This window comes from Dermacentor andersoni, chromosome 5, assembly GCF_023375885.2.
Source record: "Dermacentor andersoni chromosome 5, qqDerAnde1_hic_scaffold, whole genome shotgun sequence".
Lineage (NCBI taxonomy): Eukaryota > Metazoa > Arthropoda > Arachnida > Ixodida > Ixodidae > Dermacentor > Dermacentor andersoni.
In genome coordinates, this window is record NC_092818.1 from 24,845,776 (window position 1) to 24,864,189 (window position 18,414).

General features: G+C 48.0%; 1 long non-coding RNA gene across 2 annotated transcripts; it reads left to right on the forward strand.

Moving 5' to 3' along the window:
• Window positions 1-1,521: 1,521 nt before the first annotated feature.
• LOC129384530 (uncharacterized) lies at window positions 1,522-5,913 on the forward strand. 2 transcript variants are annotated; one of them, XR_011894591.1, is made up of 3 exons: window positions 1,522-1,751; window positions 2,389-3,042; window positions 4,724-5,913. It is a non-coding gene; the product is annotated as an uncharacterized lncRNA (long non-coding RNA). The 2 variants fall into 2 exon arrangements; XR_008612242.2 differs by having other exon boundaries at window positions 2,389-2,451.
• The last annotated feature ends 12,501 nt before the right edge of the window (window positions 5,914-18,414 follow it).

Below are 18,414 nucleotides of genomic sequence, written 5' to 3' on the forward strand. Positions count from 1 at the left end.
CACACATGCGTCATTCGGAAGGGCCCAATACCGGTCACGTCTTTCAGTGCACCGAGTTCTTGCAGCGGGTCACGGAAGTCTTCGAGGCGGTATGGTCTCCCGGCAACGTCACAGTGTAAGAACAGACACTCCTTCATAGTTTCGCCTGATGGCAAAGTCGGTAGCACATACCGATAGCCCGGTGGGGCGACAGAAGACCTGTTACCACGGCCAGACGCGGCCGCTGACACCGCTCTTGCAGAGCTCGACATCTTGCGTCCGAACACGTCCGTGTCCAGAGGCAGAGTGCCACTACGCCACGGCAGAAGGCGAACGCGAGTGAATAATTTGCTATGTCAAGGATTGAGAAACAGTTTCAGTTTCACAGAGATACGTCTCGCTCAATCATGGTAGATGCGCTATCGCCCAGCAACTAAAGCTCACGCCTGTACCACAAAGAAAATTTTGCTGTCCGTATTCAGTAGCATGCTCGGAAGTGCCACAACATCGATTTTCACTTGCGACTGGCATTTTAACTTCGAAAAAAGTCCTAAATGAACCGCCGACCCGGGACGCTGTATGAGCTATTACTATTGATTTGGATAGCTGTTTCTTGTTCTTCACGCGAAGGATATGCAACGTTTTCTTAGTTCAGTGATTCCTTTCAGTCGACACGTCTGTCTAGTCATATATGTTCGTCAGAGAAGCGCAGGCTAGTGCCAGGAGCCTTCGGCGACAACACATATATACCTGTGTTTATGACGCGTCACATCGGTGCTCATCGCTACTTGTGCTGGCACTGTAAACATGAAAAAATGGTTTATTTAAGAACACCGACGCGAAAGCTGAAATATAGTGTTTTATCCTTGTTAGACTTCTTCCCACGAAACACAGAACCTCTTAAAAACTTCTTGAAACGGCTACAAACGGCTATAGACGTCTTGGTCTATGATAAGACTGAAAATAGAATTTCTTCTAAACATAACCTCAGCACTTGGAATATGCTAGTATATATTCTATCTGCGGCAAAACCCACTACTGGTGTCACTAGAGTCTGTTTTGGTAAACACATTCAGAATGTCTAACTCAAGAACTTTTCTAGATATTTTTGTCTAAAAGTGCATAAAATGCCAAACGACGAGTTAAAAGTGCGGTTACCGTCGGCCGTCGGCGTTAGCGAATAAAACACGCCACAGACAAATCGAACTCGTTGGAAGCAACATAAGTTAATTGACTTTGATATTAAATAATTTGACACCAGAACTTCAACAATCAAGGGCGTGTTATTGTTTTCCATACGGGGCGCGCACACGACGCCTGGAAGCCATTCTATGCTCGCGCAGACTGACAGCAGCAGGAGCGAAACGCCGGCGTTGCAGAGCGGTGTCACAGAGCCACCGCGCTGCGATCACTTCGGCGACACAATCCAAATTTGTCGGACATCTCATTCTGTGCTGGAAACACTGGGAGGCAGGAAGTTTGAAAAAACGGCCACTGCCGCCCACAATGTCTCCGTCGTGGGCTGGTCGTGGGTTCGTTATGCCGGTTGTGCGTCATTCTAAGCCGTTCTGTACATTTATACTGGATATTAATTGGAGTCATTTAGCTGTGCTGATGCTGTTTGCCGTGTGTTTTGCATCAGTGCTTCGTGACATCGGCTGTATTGTGTGTTTTCGCCGACGGCTTACTACCACAATGGCGGGATCTGCGTTCGCCGCCTTCGTGTCTCGGTGCGTCTTTGTACGTCGCACGTTCGGATAACACTATTTCCGGTAAGTGAAATACATAGCACTTCGTTTTTCGTCAACAATGTGAATATTTTTAGGTGTTACCCGCGACAGTTCTTGATATATGGGCTCTTCTGCCCTGCGAGTTTTCGTCATTACTTTTATACGAGGGTCTGCTTGTGTTCAGCCGTTCAGCACTACCGCGCTCCACGACTTCCGCAACACCAGTCAGAACTTTGCCCTGCTTGTTAGTCTTTGTGGTTAACGTAGCACGAACCAACCGAAAGGAGTGCATTCGAAGACGGTGCGCTGGCTGTAATGCTGAACCAGACTGAACTCGCCCTATTTTGTGTCCTTTTGTTCTTGCGTGTGCGCGCGTGTGTGTCATTGACTGTGCAGTTTGTAGCGTTCCCACTTTATAGCAAAACAAAAATATAACTGCAATGTTTCTTCATCTATACAATTTCAAATTAAATCGTCTGCTGATGTACAAATTTCACTTGTGTTTTGTTCTAAATAAGCAGCAAAACCTTTAACCTAGTAGGTGCTTCATCTGGGAGTGAAAACACGACAACTTGGCATTTATTATTGAATGACTGTGACTGGGTCACCTTAGTAGTAATTGCAAATCTGCCTTTCAACTGACTTGATGCTATCTTATTTTGTTTCTTTCACTCTATAGACGGCTGGACATCCTTCTTGTACCTTGGCGCTAGCTGGATGACGGGACCTCATCATGATCAGTGTAAGCCAATGTACTGTACCCTCTCTGGTCCTCCCAGTGCTTTTTATATGGGTTAAGGCCAGGGAGTGCTTCGTGGTAAAATAGCTAGTTGGTGTCTCACAAACGGGCATTTTTTTGCACTGGTCCATTATAAGCTGCCACTATTATAACCAATTTCTCAGTGCCAGTGTACATACACAGTTCTACTAATAATTAGTTTCCCTAAGCCTTACAAAATGTACCTGTAGGTAGTCAATGCTATGTAAGAACTCAAAAATTAACTCTGCTGTGTCATACAAGTATACCATACATGAGTAAAAATTTGCTACAACAGTGTACATTACACCTTGCTTCCCTAATGCACAAATGTATTCAAGCCAGTATTTGATTAGTTTGGTATTCTAAATGTTTTCTGTGTGATTTAGTTTCTTTACAGGAATTTACCGTACAGCATCAGCAAGCAGTCTAATTTAAGATATATGTGTGCTGTAAAAGGTGCGCTTTGCCGCTAGAATTGATAAAACATGGGCCGAGGCTTCCATACAAGGACAAACTTCAATTTCGCTCTACCACCATCAGCACTTGGCTGGCACTTGCAAAATGAATCATCAGGTAGCTTGTGCCAGACTGTTTTTTAACCTTATTGTGAGGAGATCACAAAGTGATGTGTGGAGGCGCCTGCGTCTGAGATGTAGATTGCGCTGCAACATATGTGCGTGTAGAACAGGCATGATGCTCAGGGTTCCAGCAGTTCGCAGAGGTGCTTTTAAAATTTTGTCATAACTGCAATTTTACCTGTGCTGTTTTTTATCACCTATTTCAATAATATCATTGGAGGTGTTATCAAAATTTAGCAATCTATTTGCCCTAGCCCATTAGCCTGCCACATTTGCCTTTTCACTAGGTGGGAAATTATTCAGCATGGACCATTACTTGAATACACCTTTCTGTGTGCAGTGGCTTCTCAATTGCGAGTCAACATAAATTCTCAGAATTACCTGAGGCTATAGATGCACTGATGAATTTGCTACCTATGTGAATCACTTTGCACTTTCTTGCACAAACAGCATGTTAACACTTCCAAGACAGTGGGCAATGTTATCGTTTGATCACATCATGAGATACTTTCAATTTTGTGACGCATCATCCAAGGTGTTGCATCATTTGTGTGAGGTATTGCCCTAAACCAATTAGGGTCACATGAAAATATATCAACAAAAGTGATTGATCCAGCTAGGAGTGTTGCTTTGGAACACTACTTTATCACCAGTCCTCCTTTGCATGCTACCTGCTTACTCTGTACTGTGTCATGTTTAAGTTTGAAAAGAAGGCAACAGCTAGGCAGTGCAAAATGTCAAACTTGCTTTTAGTTTAACATTACAAAATGCTATTTAACTTTTTAATTAAGTTAGTACATCATTTACCTGCAGAGTGAATTACTGTTTTAAGCTGATTATATTTTGCAGGAAGCTTCTCAGACTTGTTTGACAGGTTGATAAGTGGCTTTTTAGCCACATAACACTATATAATAATTTAAAGGCTGACTCTGCTATGCAACTAATGACTATATGGCAGGAACAAGGTCTCCAAGTTGTGGCGCTGGCTAACACTCCCAGGGTTCTACTAGAACACATAAATACCCAAGAAAGTGGATGGGAAAACGACGCCGCTGTAGCTCAATTGGTAGAGCATAGCACGCGAAATGCGAAGGTTTTGGGTTCGGTTACCACCTGCTGCAATGTGTTCTTTCATCCACTTTAATTTCCATTAATTTATCGTTTATTTCATTTATTAAGCACAAGTAATTTCCCCTATGTTGTCCTTGGTGTCAGTGTTTGTTGGCACCCGCCGTGGTTGCTCAGTGGCTATGGTGTTGGGCTGCTGAGCACGAGGTCGCGGGATCGAATCCCGGCCACGGCGGCCGCATTTCGATGGGGGCGAAATGCGAAAACACCCGTGTGCTTAGATTTAGGTGCACGTTAAAGAACCCCAGGTGGTCAAAATTTCCGGAGTCCTCCACTACGGCGTGCCTCATAATCAGAAAGTGGTTTTGGCACGTAAAACCCCAAATATTATTATTATTTGTGTTTGTTGGCTTCTTATGATAGGAAATGTACTAGTCATTTTAACATCATCGCATACATACCTTAAGATACCCATAATTTAAGAGAAAGGAGTGCTTAAATTTATTTTTAATGTGAGAAAACTTCTTACTTAGCACATATTACATATTGAAGTGCCAATTTCAATATTCCCATTTCCTCCCTCGCCTTCTTTTTCCTGTTCTGTGCAGGTATTGCTTGCCTATGTCTACAAGAACCATCACGCGTGGCCTGCAACAGCAAGCTTTTGTGGGCAGCAAGTGCTCTCCTACGAAGGCTGGCCTACTCTGGCAGCGGCGGCAATCATCTTCAAGATTTATCCATAATCACCTTTGCTGCTATTTGTCACTCTTGTTGATTACACTTTCTGCGTCTTTTCTAATTTATTAGGTAATAAAGTATGACTATGTGACATGGTGTGAAGTTGATGTCTTGCTGTATTTTCGCTTGCAATCATCTTTTATGCATGAAAAGCTCATCGTACAGTTTATAAAAAAAAATAACAGCATATTATGATTTATATTTCAGTTCTGGTAACATGCAACGTACAAGGAATTCACTAATGGATGATATGCCGAAGAACTGGCCATTATTTCTGCGTGATGCTGTGCAAGCATGTGGCGTTACTTACAAGAGGCACCCACAAAGTAAGTTACAATTTACTTTTAAATGAAGCATGGACATCAGAAAAAATATATTTATATTGCTAGTTAGAGTGGTTCGCAGAGTGTTTTTCCAGATGTGTACTATCCTTTATTTCTTAACTCATTGCAGCACAGTGTTCTGTTTCGTATACTGGTGTAATGCTATTGTGCCCCCTGTAGCTGAAACCAGGATGTAATTTTTGCCTGAACTGCAGCATCACTGACAATTTTTCTTTGCTAGAAGCTATTTCAATTTGGTGGAGACCCAGCAGGGCGAAGTTTTGTCAATAATGACGTGTTTCACGCAGAGATGCTCTTGTTTAGGTCAATGGGTGAACATTGGAATGATATCATCATACAATACAGATCTTGTTTTATTTGCAAAATAATTCTGACAAGCGGCATTCAATTGGTTGGTCTAATTAAAAAGCACTAATTGACCAATGAGGTCGTACTACACTATTCCCATGGTTCACATCTGGAAAAACTACCTGTGCATCACTCTATCCGACAATATAAGCTTTCTTTTTCTGATGTCCATGCCTCGTTTAAAATAAATTGTAACTGTGGGCAAACGTCGTGTTACTGTAACAGCTGCCGCAAAAATTTGAGGGAATGTCTAACAAAAGTCTTCAGTTGTTCTCGTCAAGCTGTCCATTAGCCAACTTTTAGCGTAACGTTAGCAGGGCTTACTGAAGTACTTCTAGACGTCCATGGCTACAAAATGTCTTGATCAAGACAGCTACTAGGCGTTTGAATTAGCCGTTCAAGACATCTTTTAGACATCAAATAGCTGCTTGCGTGTTTCGTGGGTTGATTCCTGAACCTAGGCGCGCCGAGAACGTTTAGACGGACTCGGCGGATACGCTAGGCCTAAGCTTCGGTGGGGACCGATCTCGGCGCCTTTTTCTTGACGATCTTATGCAGTCAGCTGTTTCGATGCGCTTTGTTTGCGATTAGGCGGAAAAGCAGTCCACAAGCGATGCAAAAGCGCCCACGGTCGATCGACGATACGGTAGGCATGCCGCCTGCAAAAACGCAATGCGGCTTCGCCGCATAGATTTGGTTGCTTCCCAGGCAAGATGGCGGATGGATGGATGGATGTTATGAGCGTCCCCTTTGGTGACCTACGCGCAACTCTGCTACCTTTGGTAGCATATACAGCAACTCTACGGATGGATGGATGTTATGAGCGTCCCCTTTGGAACGGGGCGGTGGCTTGCGCCACCAAGCTCTTGCTACTATGCTGCCTAATATCCTACCTAGGTTAACCAATGAAAAAAAAAACACTATGAACTACCACGTCCAAATGTTCTCATCCCCTATTGCGAACTGTGCTTTTGTACGTCTCCGTCTTTTGTCGTTTCCCTACTTTTTTCCACCAATCCTCCAATCGCCTCTTACTGATGTCTATTGCGGACCTGTTTGCTTTACCACTGCTCCCGCTGAACCCAAGGGCTTCAAGGAGACCAGTGGTGCCTAAATCGACCGCTGGGTACACGTCTTCACATTCTAATAAAATATGCTCCGTCGTTTCCCCAGCTTTACCGCAGCAAGCACATCCTTCTTCTTCCTTCTTATATCTCGCTTTATAGGTTGTTACGTTTCGCCTACGACGCGCGGTATAGCCGGCGCGGATGCAACGGACGCCGGGGCTTCGTTCAAAGCGGCGGACATTTTGGCCCGTTCGGAGCTCCCGCAAAGCCTCCCCGCCAAGCGCGTCCAGGCGTGTTTCAGTGCCACGTGTCTTCGTGTGTGCGTGTGTGTGTGTGTGCCCACGCTTGTCAAAGCGCGGCAGCCGGGGAGAGGAGCTCCCCAAGTGTGAAGCGAGGAGGTCTGACAGGCGCCAGCTCGGCGATGCGTCACTACACTCGTCTCAACATGTCTCTCAGCTCGTCCGTGCTCCGCCGTCACGTGGTCTCATCCCGTGACCTTCCTTCTTGCCCGCGACGCCGAGAGTATAAAAGCAGCTGCCCCCGGACGCCAGGAGAGAGGCTCCGATTTCTTCTGTCGAGTTACGTGCTCTCCCGTCTCTCACTTCGGTCGACCTGACCGCCCGCTCTTTTGCGATGTTAGAATAAACCAGTTGTTCTGTTACCAGTCGACTCATGCTTTGCCGGGACCTTCGGATGCTTCCAGTGCCCCAGGCCGCCAGGCCAACGCTACCCTTGGGGCTTGCGACCCATTTGCAACAACGGGCGTCAGCACTGAGGTTCCAACAACTGGCTGGTAGCGGTGAGATCGCGACAACGGAGGCCAGCAGCGAAGAGATGCGGTTGACTGTATGCTGAGCAGCACAACGACCATCCGGGAGCAGTGCAACGAGCCCTGTGTGATGACTGGTTGCCTGCAGCGGAACGACTGCGCTGAATTCTTGGCTGCGAGGTTTGGTGAGTGCGGGACTTTCTTCTTCTGAGTTTTGCCAGGCTTTTGTTAGCGTCAGAAACAGAGCTGGTAATTGTGGTTGTCGTTGCTGCCGGGTTAGTTTGCGGCAAGACAATAGTAGGCAGTAGAGAAAGCAGCATTCAGAGCAGCCATGGATTTGAAGTCGTTGCGCAAACCGAAATTGCTGGAGCTTGCAAGAGAGTTGGGTCTGGATGTCTCAGACAAACTCAGAAAACCAGAACTGCTAAGGGCTATTCTTGAGTTAGAAGCTGAGGATGACGAGCTGTCGGAATGCCTTGAGACCATTGAGGAGAGGGAGACGGCAAAAAGACAGGAGCGCGAACTTAAAGAACAGAAAGAGAGACAGGAGCGTGAACTTAAAGAACAGAGAGAGAAAGATGAGCGTGAACGAAAAGAACAGAAAGAAAAAGAAGAGCGCGAACACGCTTTGGAAATGAAGCGTCTCGAGGTAGAGATGGAACGCGCTCGTAATGGAAGTCAGGCACACGGTGCAGGAGAACGAGTATCGTTCAAAATGACTGACCTGATGCGGCCGTTTAAGCTTGGAGAGGACATTGGTTTGTTCCTGGTTAACTTTGAGCGAACGTGCGAGAAGCAGGGGTTCTCTCGGGAAACGTGGCCACAGCGCTTGCTCACTTTGTTACCCGGCGAGGCGGCCGACGTAGTCGCTCGCTTGGAGAGAGAGGAGGCAGAGGATTTCGACAAAGTGAAATCGAGTCTGCTAAAAAAGTACAGGCTGTCAGCGGAGGCGTTCCGTCGGAAGTTTCGGGAAAATGAGAAAGGCAAAAGTGAGTCATATACAGAGTTTGCGTACAGGCTTATGTCAAACATGCAGGAGTGGCTCAAAGAAGAGAAAGCGTTTGGTGACCACGAGAAAGTTCTACAGTGTTTCGGGCTAGAACAGTTTTAAAGTCCGTTACCTGAGAACGTGCGGTACTGGGTCTTGGATAGGCCAGACGTTAGTACGGTGGCTAGAGCCGCTGAGCTAGCCGAGGAGTTTGTGACGCGTCGGGCTCGCGGAGCTAAGGACGGTCAAAAGGGTGAATTTGGCTCCAAGTTTGAGAGGCCGAAGTTCACGCCCATGAGAGCAAAGGGGGACACACGTAGTGCGGATGCGAGTGAAAGCAGTCCGACCGAACGTAAGGAGACGGCGGCAGCCGAAGCCGAACGCAGAAAGCGGTTCGAGACGAGGCAAGCGCGCGTGTGTTATACGTGCCAGAAGCCGGGTCACTTTTCGGCGCAGTGTCCAGAAACAAAAACAAAAGTCGTGTTTTTGTCATTGTGCAGCACTGACGAGAACATGAAGCTTCTCGAGCCTTACATGCGAGACCTCCTCGTGAACGGGAAAGAGTGCCGAGTGCTTCGCGATTCCGCAGCCACAATGGATGTAGTTCACCCCTCTTACGTAGAACCCGATATGTTCACGGGCGAGTGTGCATGGATCAAGCAAGCCGTGGAAGCTCATAGCGTGTGTCTGCCCGTAGCAAAAGTGCTTATTGAAGGACCTTTCGGAGCACTTGAGACGGAGGCGGCAGTGTCATCTATGCTGCCCCCCCCAGTACCCGTACCTATTTTCGAACAGGTCCGATCACCTCCTGCGCGAGAAGGGGCTTTTGTTTGGTGAGGCTAGCGTTCAGGCCTTAACCAGATCGAAGGTTCGGGAGCTCGCTGCAAAGGCGGTAGTTGCGGGGCCGACGTTGTCGAACAATGAAAAAGGGTCAGAGGCGCAGCAAGCTGATATTCAGAGCACGTCCGAACTGAATAAAATTGAGCCTGTAGCGTTGAAGGCACCAGATACTGGAGAGGAAATGCCCGACACGGGAAAGTTAGAAGAGCTATCTGCAGATTTGCTCATCGCGCCTACGTCAGACGGACTTAATAGGTTGCTAAAAGTCAGCCGGGCGGCTTTGATAGCCGAGCAAAAGAAGGATGGCAGCCTAGAAAATATACGCTGCATTGTCAAGGAAGGTATCGCCAAGAAAAATGCTCGCTTTGTGGAAAGAGGTGGGGTCCTGTACCGGAAGTATCGAGACCGCAGAGGAGTGGAGTTCGATCAGCTGATCGTGCCTCAGTGCTACCGTCAGGATCTGTTGCGCCTGTCGCATGGGGGTTCGTGGTCCGGACACCTAGGAGTTAAGAAAACTAAGGACCGTCTCTTGCAAGAGTACTATTGGCCAGGGTGTTTTCGGGACGCAGACCACTTTGTGAAGACATGTGACACCTCTCAGCGGGTGGGCAAACCAGGGGACAAATCGAGGGCGCCGTTGAAGTTGGTACCTATCATTACGGAGCCTTTTAGACGGCTCGTTATTGATACAGTGGGACCTCTGCCGGTAACAGCCACGGGGTACAGACACATTTTGACTGTGATCTGCCCAGCGACAAAGTTCCCTGAAGCAGTGCCGCTTAAAGAACTAAGCTCAGTTGAGATAGTCAATGCACTATTGTCCATATTTGCGAGAGTTGGTTTTCCTGCGGAAATCCAGTCAGATCAGGGCACGGTGTTTACGAGCGCTTTGACGACAGCCTTTCTCGAAAGGTGCGGGGTAAAGCTGTTACACAGCTCAGTGCACCACCCCCAGTCGAATTCCGTTGAGAAGCTCCACTCCGTCATGAAGCGCGTGTTGAGAGCATTGTGTTTTGAACATCAAACTGACTGGGAGCTGTGTCTGCCTGGGGTGATGTTTGCATTACGGACCGCGCCGCATGCGGCTACGGGGTTTTCGCCAGCTGAGCTGGTGTACGGTCGCTCGCTGCGATCTCCGCTTCGCATGCTTCGAGAATCGTGGGAAGGCAGGGGCGACGACCCAGTCGTGGTGGAGTACGTGCTTAAGCTCCTCGAACGCTTAAGAAGGGCACAGGAGTTGTCAGGTGAAGCAATGGCAAAGGCCCAGCAGAGGGCCAAGGTTTATTATGATCGGACAGCCAGGGCCCGTCGTTTTGAGGTGGGCGATGAGGTCATGATATTGCGCACATCGCTAAAGAACAAACTCGACGTGCAGTGGGAGGGCCCAGCACGGATTGTTCAAAAACTGTCGGACGTTAACTACGTGGTGAGTCTGCCAGGAAAACGGAAAGCACAGCAAGTTTACCACTGTAATCTGCTCAAACCCTATAAGCAACGGGAAGCAGTAGTGTGTATGATGGTAAACGCTCCCGAACAGCTTCCGGTCGAGCTTCCGGGACTAGGCTCAGTGACGAACAGGAAAGACACCGATCAAGTCATTAGTGACTTAATCAGTAAAGCATCGCTGTCGCCTGAGCAGAAAACCGAACTACACCAGCTCTTACAAGAGTTTCAAGGTCTGTTCTCTGAGAGGCCTGGTAGGACTTCTGTCCTTACTCATGACATAGAACTTACCTCCCCAGAGCCAGTACGATCCAAGGCGTACCGGGTGTCACCCCGCCACAGCGATATTATGGAGGCTGAGGTAAAGAAAATGCTACAGCTCGGTGTTATTGAGGCGGGTGAGAGTGATTATACCTCCCCTTTGATTTTAGTTGAGGTACCGGGCAAGGAACCTCGTCCTTGCGTCGACTACCGCAGGCTTAATTCCATCACTAAGGATCAAATTTATCCGATCCCTAACATCGAGGAGCGCCTTGAGAGAGTGAGTAGCGCTCAGTTTATTTCCACCCTAGATCTTGTCAGGGGTTATTGGCAGGTTCCACTTACAGAAGAGGCTAGTAGGTATGCGGCGTTCATTTCACCAATGGGGACATTCCGTCCTAAAGTTTTGAGTTTTGGTTTGAAGAACGCGCCATACTGCTTTTCAAGCCTCATGGATAAAGTGTTGCGGGGACAGCAAGAATTCGCTTTACCGTATCTAGACGACGTAGCGATATTCTCCGCATCCTGGCCTGAGCATATGGCGCACTTGCGGGCAGTGCTAACCCGCCTGCGCGATGCGGGCTTGACAGTCAAGGCTCCCAAGTGCCAGTTAGCACAGGCCGAGGTTGTCTACCTCGGACACGTGATTGGTCGGGGTCGTCGCCGCCCCTCTGAAATAAAGGTGGCCGCTGTGCGAGACTTCCCGCAACCGCGCACGAAGACCGATATTCGGTCGTTCTTAGGTGTCGCCGGCTACTATCAGAGGTACATCCCCAGGTACTCTGATATCGCGGCTCCCCTGACGGATGCTCTAAGAAAGACAGAGCCGCAAACAGTCGTCTGGGACGAGACAAAGGTAAGAGCTTTTAGCGCCCTAAAGAGCGCCCTAACAAGCCAGCCTGTGCTACGATCGCCCGACTACAGAAAAGGGTTCGTTGTTCAGTGCGATGCTAGTGAGCGAGGCATGGGCGTTGTACTGTGCCAACGGGAAAATGGAGAAGTGGAACACCCCGTCCTGTATGCTAGTCGTAAGCTGACCAGTCGTGAGCAGGCGTACAGCGCCACCGAGAAAGAGTGTGCGTGTATCGTGTGGGCCGTTCAGAAATTGTCATGCTACCTAGCCGGCTCGAGGTTTATCATTGAGACGGATCACTTCCCTCTCCAATGGCTGCAGACCATCTCTCCCAAAAATGGCCGCCTCCTGCGCTGGAGCCTCGCTTTGCAACAGTATTCCTTTGAGGTGCGTTACAAAAAGGGGAGTCTCAACGGTAACGCCGATGGCTTAAGTCGAAGCCCCTAACGTGGGAATCAGCCTCAAAATTGTTTGTTACTGATGTTTTTCTTCCTGAGGCAGGATTTTTAACATATTGCTTTTGTGTAGTGTTTCAAAGTGATGATGTGCTTTCTATTGCAATTTTCCGATTTGTGGACGCGTTCTGAGTGCTGCTAAACTACTGTAAGGAACTATAGGCAGTAGTATAAAAGGGGAAAGAGCCTGGCAGGGCTTAGTGAGGGTTGTGCCGTGCTTGCTGACTGAGCGATTGAGTTTCGGCGTAGTTCTAACGCTTGCCGGGAACGAGAACAAAAATGTCAACTCTCCCGAAGTCACTTTGCAGTGTCCTGTGTGAACCTGAACGAGAGAACGAGGCCTTCTCTGTGCGCTGCGCTCAAGAAACGCCGAAGGACGACCGACTTCGGTTATGAGCATCATCAAGTGACATCCCTCCGGACAGCGGATGCAGTCCCCTGACCATCGGGATCTCCTTCCCCCGGCGGGGCGGTCTGTTACGCTTCGCCTACGACGCGCTACCGTTGGGGCTTGCGACCCATTTGCAACAACGGGCGTCAGCACTGAGAATCCAACACGGTGCGTGTTCTAAGGCATCCCGATCTCGCTTCGAAAAGTAATGAGCTTCCCTTTGAGTTATCATAAATGGTTTCTTTCCTAATTTCGTTTTTTTCCTCTTAAGTAGTTACTCATGGCAGGTTTCTTTTCCATTGCCGCCACCCATGAGATTAATTCAGCCTCTCTGACTTTCCGCTTGACCTTCTTTGTTGCTGTGTTGCCCACCCCACAGGCCGCATACTTGCTGGTAAGCTTCCTAGTTCTTTTCCTCCACTGTGAATCAATGTTTTGCCTGTACAGATACCTGAACACTCTCCCAGCCCATTGACTTTTCTCCATATTCCTCAGCCGTTCTTCATACTCAATTTTACTGCGAGCTTCCCTCCCTTCAAAACTAGTCCAGCCCATATCCCCTTGCACAGTTTCATTTGTAGTCTTCCCGTGAGCGCCCAATGCGAGGCGACCCACTGACCTTTGGTTCCCGTCGAGTCCTGATTGTACCCCTGATTTAAAGCAAACAACCGCATTTCCAAAAGTAAATCCTGGAACCATTACCCCTTTCCACATACCTCGGAGGACCTCGTACCTATTGTATCCCCATAGCGCTCTGTGCTTCATTATGGCTGCATTTCTCTTCCCCTTGACTGTTATGGTTTTTTCCTGTGTTTCCATATATCCGTTGCCTTCGTTTATCCATATACCAAGGTATTTATATTCTGCTACCCGAGGTATTTCTTGGCCCTGTATCTCCACTGTCTGTTCACTGTTTTCATTGAATACAATAACACCTGATTTTCTAACACTAAATTTCAAACCTAAATTGTTGCCTTCCTGTCCACAGATATTAGCCAGACGTTGCAAATCACTTTGCTTGTTTGCGAGCAACACAATGTCGTCCGCATAAAATAAACCTGGGAGTTGCTGCTCTATTACAGTACCTGCCTGTTTGTATGAGAGATTAAGCCCGATATTACTTCCTTCTAGCGCCCTCTCCATCCTCACCATGTACATCATAAACAGCAGCGGGGATAAAGGGCACCCCTGCCTCAGTCCCTTGTTGATATGAACTTTCTCCGCGCTCCTCATCCCTTCCCATTCAACGCAAACGGTATTTTCTAGGTAAATCTCTCTCAAAAGCTGTAGACAATCGTTACCTAAGCCTTCCCCTTCCAGAATATCCCCCAAAATGTTGCGGTCTACGTTGTGGTAGGCTCCTGTAATGTCCAAAAAGGCCACATACAACGGTCTGCTTTCTGCTTTTGATATTTCAATACACTGAGTAAGAACCAACAAGTTATCATCCAAACGCCTACCTATTCTAAAGCCATTCTGAAGCTCTCCCAAAATGCCATTATTTTCTGCCCATGCTTGAAGCTTTAATTTGATTGCCTGCATTGCTAGCCTGTATATTACCGATGTAATGGTCAACGGTCTATACGAGTGAATTCTGTCTTTCTCCCCCTTACCTTTATAAATTAAATTCATTCTACTTTGTCGTCAACTGTCTGGTATTCGTCTATCTTTTAAAGTTTTTTCCACTGCTTTCACCAGAGCTTCCTTACTTTTTGGTCCCAGTTCATTTATCAGCCTAACGGGAACCTCGTCTAGCCCTGTGGCTGTGCGCTTAGGAATTTTCTCTTCCGCTTTCTTCCAGTTTAAATTTGTAAGCACCAGTTCCTTTTCAACTTGGGTCTCTTTCATGCTCTTTTTTTCTTCAAATACAACCTCGTCCTTGCCTTGGAAAGATTCGGCTGTTACTTTTTGGATGTAATTTATTGCTGCCTCTCCTTCCAGTCTGTTTTCATCTTCGTCTAGGATATGTTGTTGTATTGTTGTTGACTTCCTGCCTAATAATTTTATGTGATTCCAAAATATTCTAGGTGCGGCCTTATTTTTCTCACGTATTTCTGACAACGAACGTTCACTTTCACCTTTTAATTTTGCTTGCACCAGTATTTGAACCATAGACTTTTTCGCCCGGTATATTTCCCATTTACTGGTTACTTCATCCTGTGGCAACTGCGCCTTCTTTGCCTGCCTGTGCTCTCGAGATGCTTTCTGTCGTTCGGCGATCGCTTCTCGTATCTCCTTGTTCCACCAGCTTTTCGGGTTTTTTTTCCTTTCGAACGAACATGTTGTTTCTCTTTCCGTATTTCTGTCGTTACTACACTTAGAAGCTCACCATATTCCCACCCCTTACTTGGCCACTTGCCAAGTTCTTCCTCAAATCTAGTGACTATATTTGCTATTTGTTCAGCGTTCAAATTTGGACTGGCCATTGTGCTTTCCTTGCTCTCTTTCCCAACTACATATCCCATTTTCAAAATGATGCGTTTATGGTCACTCCCTATGCTGCTAAACCCTTCTTCATCGATGACCATTTCTCTCAACTTATCATGAATTCCTTCTGTCATCAGACAGTAATCAATGGTCGATTGCCGGTTTCCCACTTCCCACGATATCTGTCCTTCACACTTAGGCCCTGTATTCACGATCACGAGGTTATGTTGCTCGCAAAGGTCTAGCATTGACTTCCCGTTATTGTCGGTATAGCCATCTAAATCCTGTATGTGGGCATTCATGTCACCTAATAGGACAATCTCAGCACCATTCCCGAAACCCTTAATATCAGCGCTTATGCATTCCACTAACTCTTTATTCTTCTCTGTGCAATTTTTTCCGGTCCACAAATACGTAACTCCCAGCCAAGTTTCTTTCCCACTCATTGTACCTGATAACCAAAGATGCTGTTGACATTGTGAATTTACTCTTTTCCATTTGGCTCCCTGATGGATGAGCATTCCGACTCCCCCTCCCTTTCTTTCCGACTTAGTTCTGTTGCACCCTTCCCATACATAATTCTCAATAACTGGCGGCTCTTCTGAGTCTCTAAGGTGCGTTTCTGTAACCGCATACACCCCTATTTGTTCTCTATGTAACTGCTCCTCAATCTCTGCCCACTTTTCCTTTCTTCTGCCGCCCTGCATGTTTATGTAGCCTATTGCATGGCGAGCTCTTGTTCTTGCTTTCCTCCTTTTTTTGTTATCGACGGCGATGCTCTTCTGATGTTCCCCTAGAGGACCTTCTTTATTACTACCTACTCTGACCTCCTGAGCGCCCGCGGGCCCCCTAAAAAAGCAACAGCGCGACCACCAAGTCGCCAGCCCACTTCTCGTGCTAGCCTGTAATTGAAGTGGATCCCATCTCGTTTAAAACCACCACAACTTCTCACTTCCCTGTTTACTTCAACAACCTCGAAGCCTTTCTCTCGGCTCATTTTCCATATTGCCTCATTGGCAGCCATTACGGCTCTTTGTACGTGACTGTCACGCACAGGCACCTCCGGCACCGTGCACACCACGATCTGCACCTGAGGGGATAGCTCGCGCAAGTCGTCCACCCCCTTCGCCAAGCGCTGGGCTAGTCCTGGCCCTTTCCTGTTTAGGACGTCATTTAGCCCACCTGCTACTACGACAAGGTTGCGCACGTGGGCATTTTCCGTGAGCTTTTCTTTTGCTCGCTCCATGACAGAACTCAGTGTCCGCCCTGGAAATGTCCCTACCGCCACTCTTTTGTCGCCTTTCACCCTCTCCACAATTGCTTTTGAGCACCCAGCCATGCTTGAGTCGCCAGCGATAATCACCCTTTCACTCTCTCCTACCTCTCCCTGCTTCCCGGTGTCCTTTTCCGCCTGATTCGGACTCGACAAAGGGAATTGTCCCCTGGGCTCCTGCTTTTTCCGCATGGTGGCCTCAAGGTAGGTGCCGCTCTTTCCAGCTTCCTCTGGCTGCAGCGTCGCCTCACTCGGGGCGTGTTGCGCTGCTTCACTATAGCTACGCCCGATTCACCGGCGGCGAGCTAGCGACCGCTTGCTTTGGCTCCCTGTCTCCCACTTCGCCACCGCTTTGGCGTCCTGACCCGACATTATCCGCTGCCCGAGTCTCAAGAGCGTCGAGCCGCTTTTTCAGTTCGGCGCTCCTTTCTTTCACTTCCTCAAGCTCGGCCACAGTCCTTACTAACTGTGCGGCCTGGGCCGCCTCCACCTTGACGAAATTTTCAACTTTCGCCTGCAGTGCTACCCGCTTCTCCTGCTCCTCCCTCAGGTTTGCCTTAAGCTCTTCGAACTTAGCCGCCCAATTCCCTTCCAGTTTTTGGACGGCTTCCCTGACGCCCTCGCACGACCTGCACGTGAAGCTAGACCCCACCACGTCTGCTAAATTCTGGAATTTAGTCTCGTCGAGGAAGCACCAGCGCAGGCACTCGTCGCACTGCACTTGCTCCCCGTCCCCCGCGGCCTTCACGTTCTTCGATTTCATCGCTAGGCCTACGTCCCTAGGCCCAACGAGCAAGTTCGCCAAGTCACTCACGCAAACCCGACCTCGACCGCTATCCCAAACAAAAATAAAGAGTTATCACTCCCTACTCCATGTAAGAATCCGAAGAGCTAGCTGAAAGAATTAAATAAGCCTATCAAATAGGTCCCTCCTACCCCCTAGGCCTAACGGGGGAGCCGCCAGACCTAGACAAAGCCGGTACGTTTACTACTCCTACCAAGAATTCAAAATTTGCGCCCCTACTCCATGCAAAAAAAAAAACACTTCATAACACTAGCTAATAAAGATAAAAAGAGTACTTAGCTACGAACGAAGTCGCTGAAGCCTCATCCACAGGAGCGTCCGCGAGCCACCGAGCCACCGCGAGCCACGGCAAACTGCATCGCAACGCCATCTACAGGCAGCATCTGGGATCATGTCTGCCGATAATAAAGGGCACCCATTGGCTGTCTCGATCCCAGATGCCGCCTGAAGGTGGCGTCGCGGTAGAGTGTGCCGTACAGGCTAGTCAAGGGGAAGAGAAATGCAGCCATAATGAAGCACAGAGCGCTATGGGGATACAATAGGTACGAGGTCCTCCGAGGTATGTGGAAAGGGGTAATGGTTCCAGGACTTACTTTTGGAAATGCGGTTGTTTGCTTTAAATCAGGGGTACAAATCAGGACTCGACGGGAACCAAAGGTCAGTGGGTCGCCTCGCATTGGGCGTTCACAGGAAGACTACAAATGAAGCTGTGCAGGGGTATATGGGCTGGACTAGTTTTGAAGTGAGGGAAGCTCGCAGTAAAATTGAGTATGAAGAACGGCTGAGGAATATGGAGGAAAGTAAATGGGCTGGGAGAGTGTTCAGGTATCTGTACAGGCAAAAGATTGATTCACAGTGGAGGAAAAGAACTAGGAAGCTTACCAGCAAGTATGCGGCCTGTAGGGTGGACAACACAGCAACAAAGAAGGTCAAGCGGAAAGTCAAAGAGGCTGAATTAATCTCATGGATGGCGGCAATGGAAAAGAAACCTGCCATGATTAACTACTTAAGAGGAAAAAATGAAATCAGGAAAGAAACCATTTATGATAATTCAAAGGGAAGCTCATTACTTTTCGAAGCGAGATCGGGATGCCTTAGAACACGCACCTATAAAGCGAGATATAGAAGGAAGAAGAAGCATGTGCTTGCTGCGGTAAAGCTAGGGAAACGACGGAGCATATTTTATTAGAATGTGAAGACGTCTACCCAGCGGCCGATTTAGGCACCACTGGCCTAAGCCCTTGGGTTCAGCGGGAGCAGTGGTAAAGCAAACAGGTCCGCAATAGACGTTAGTAAG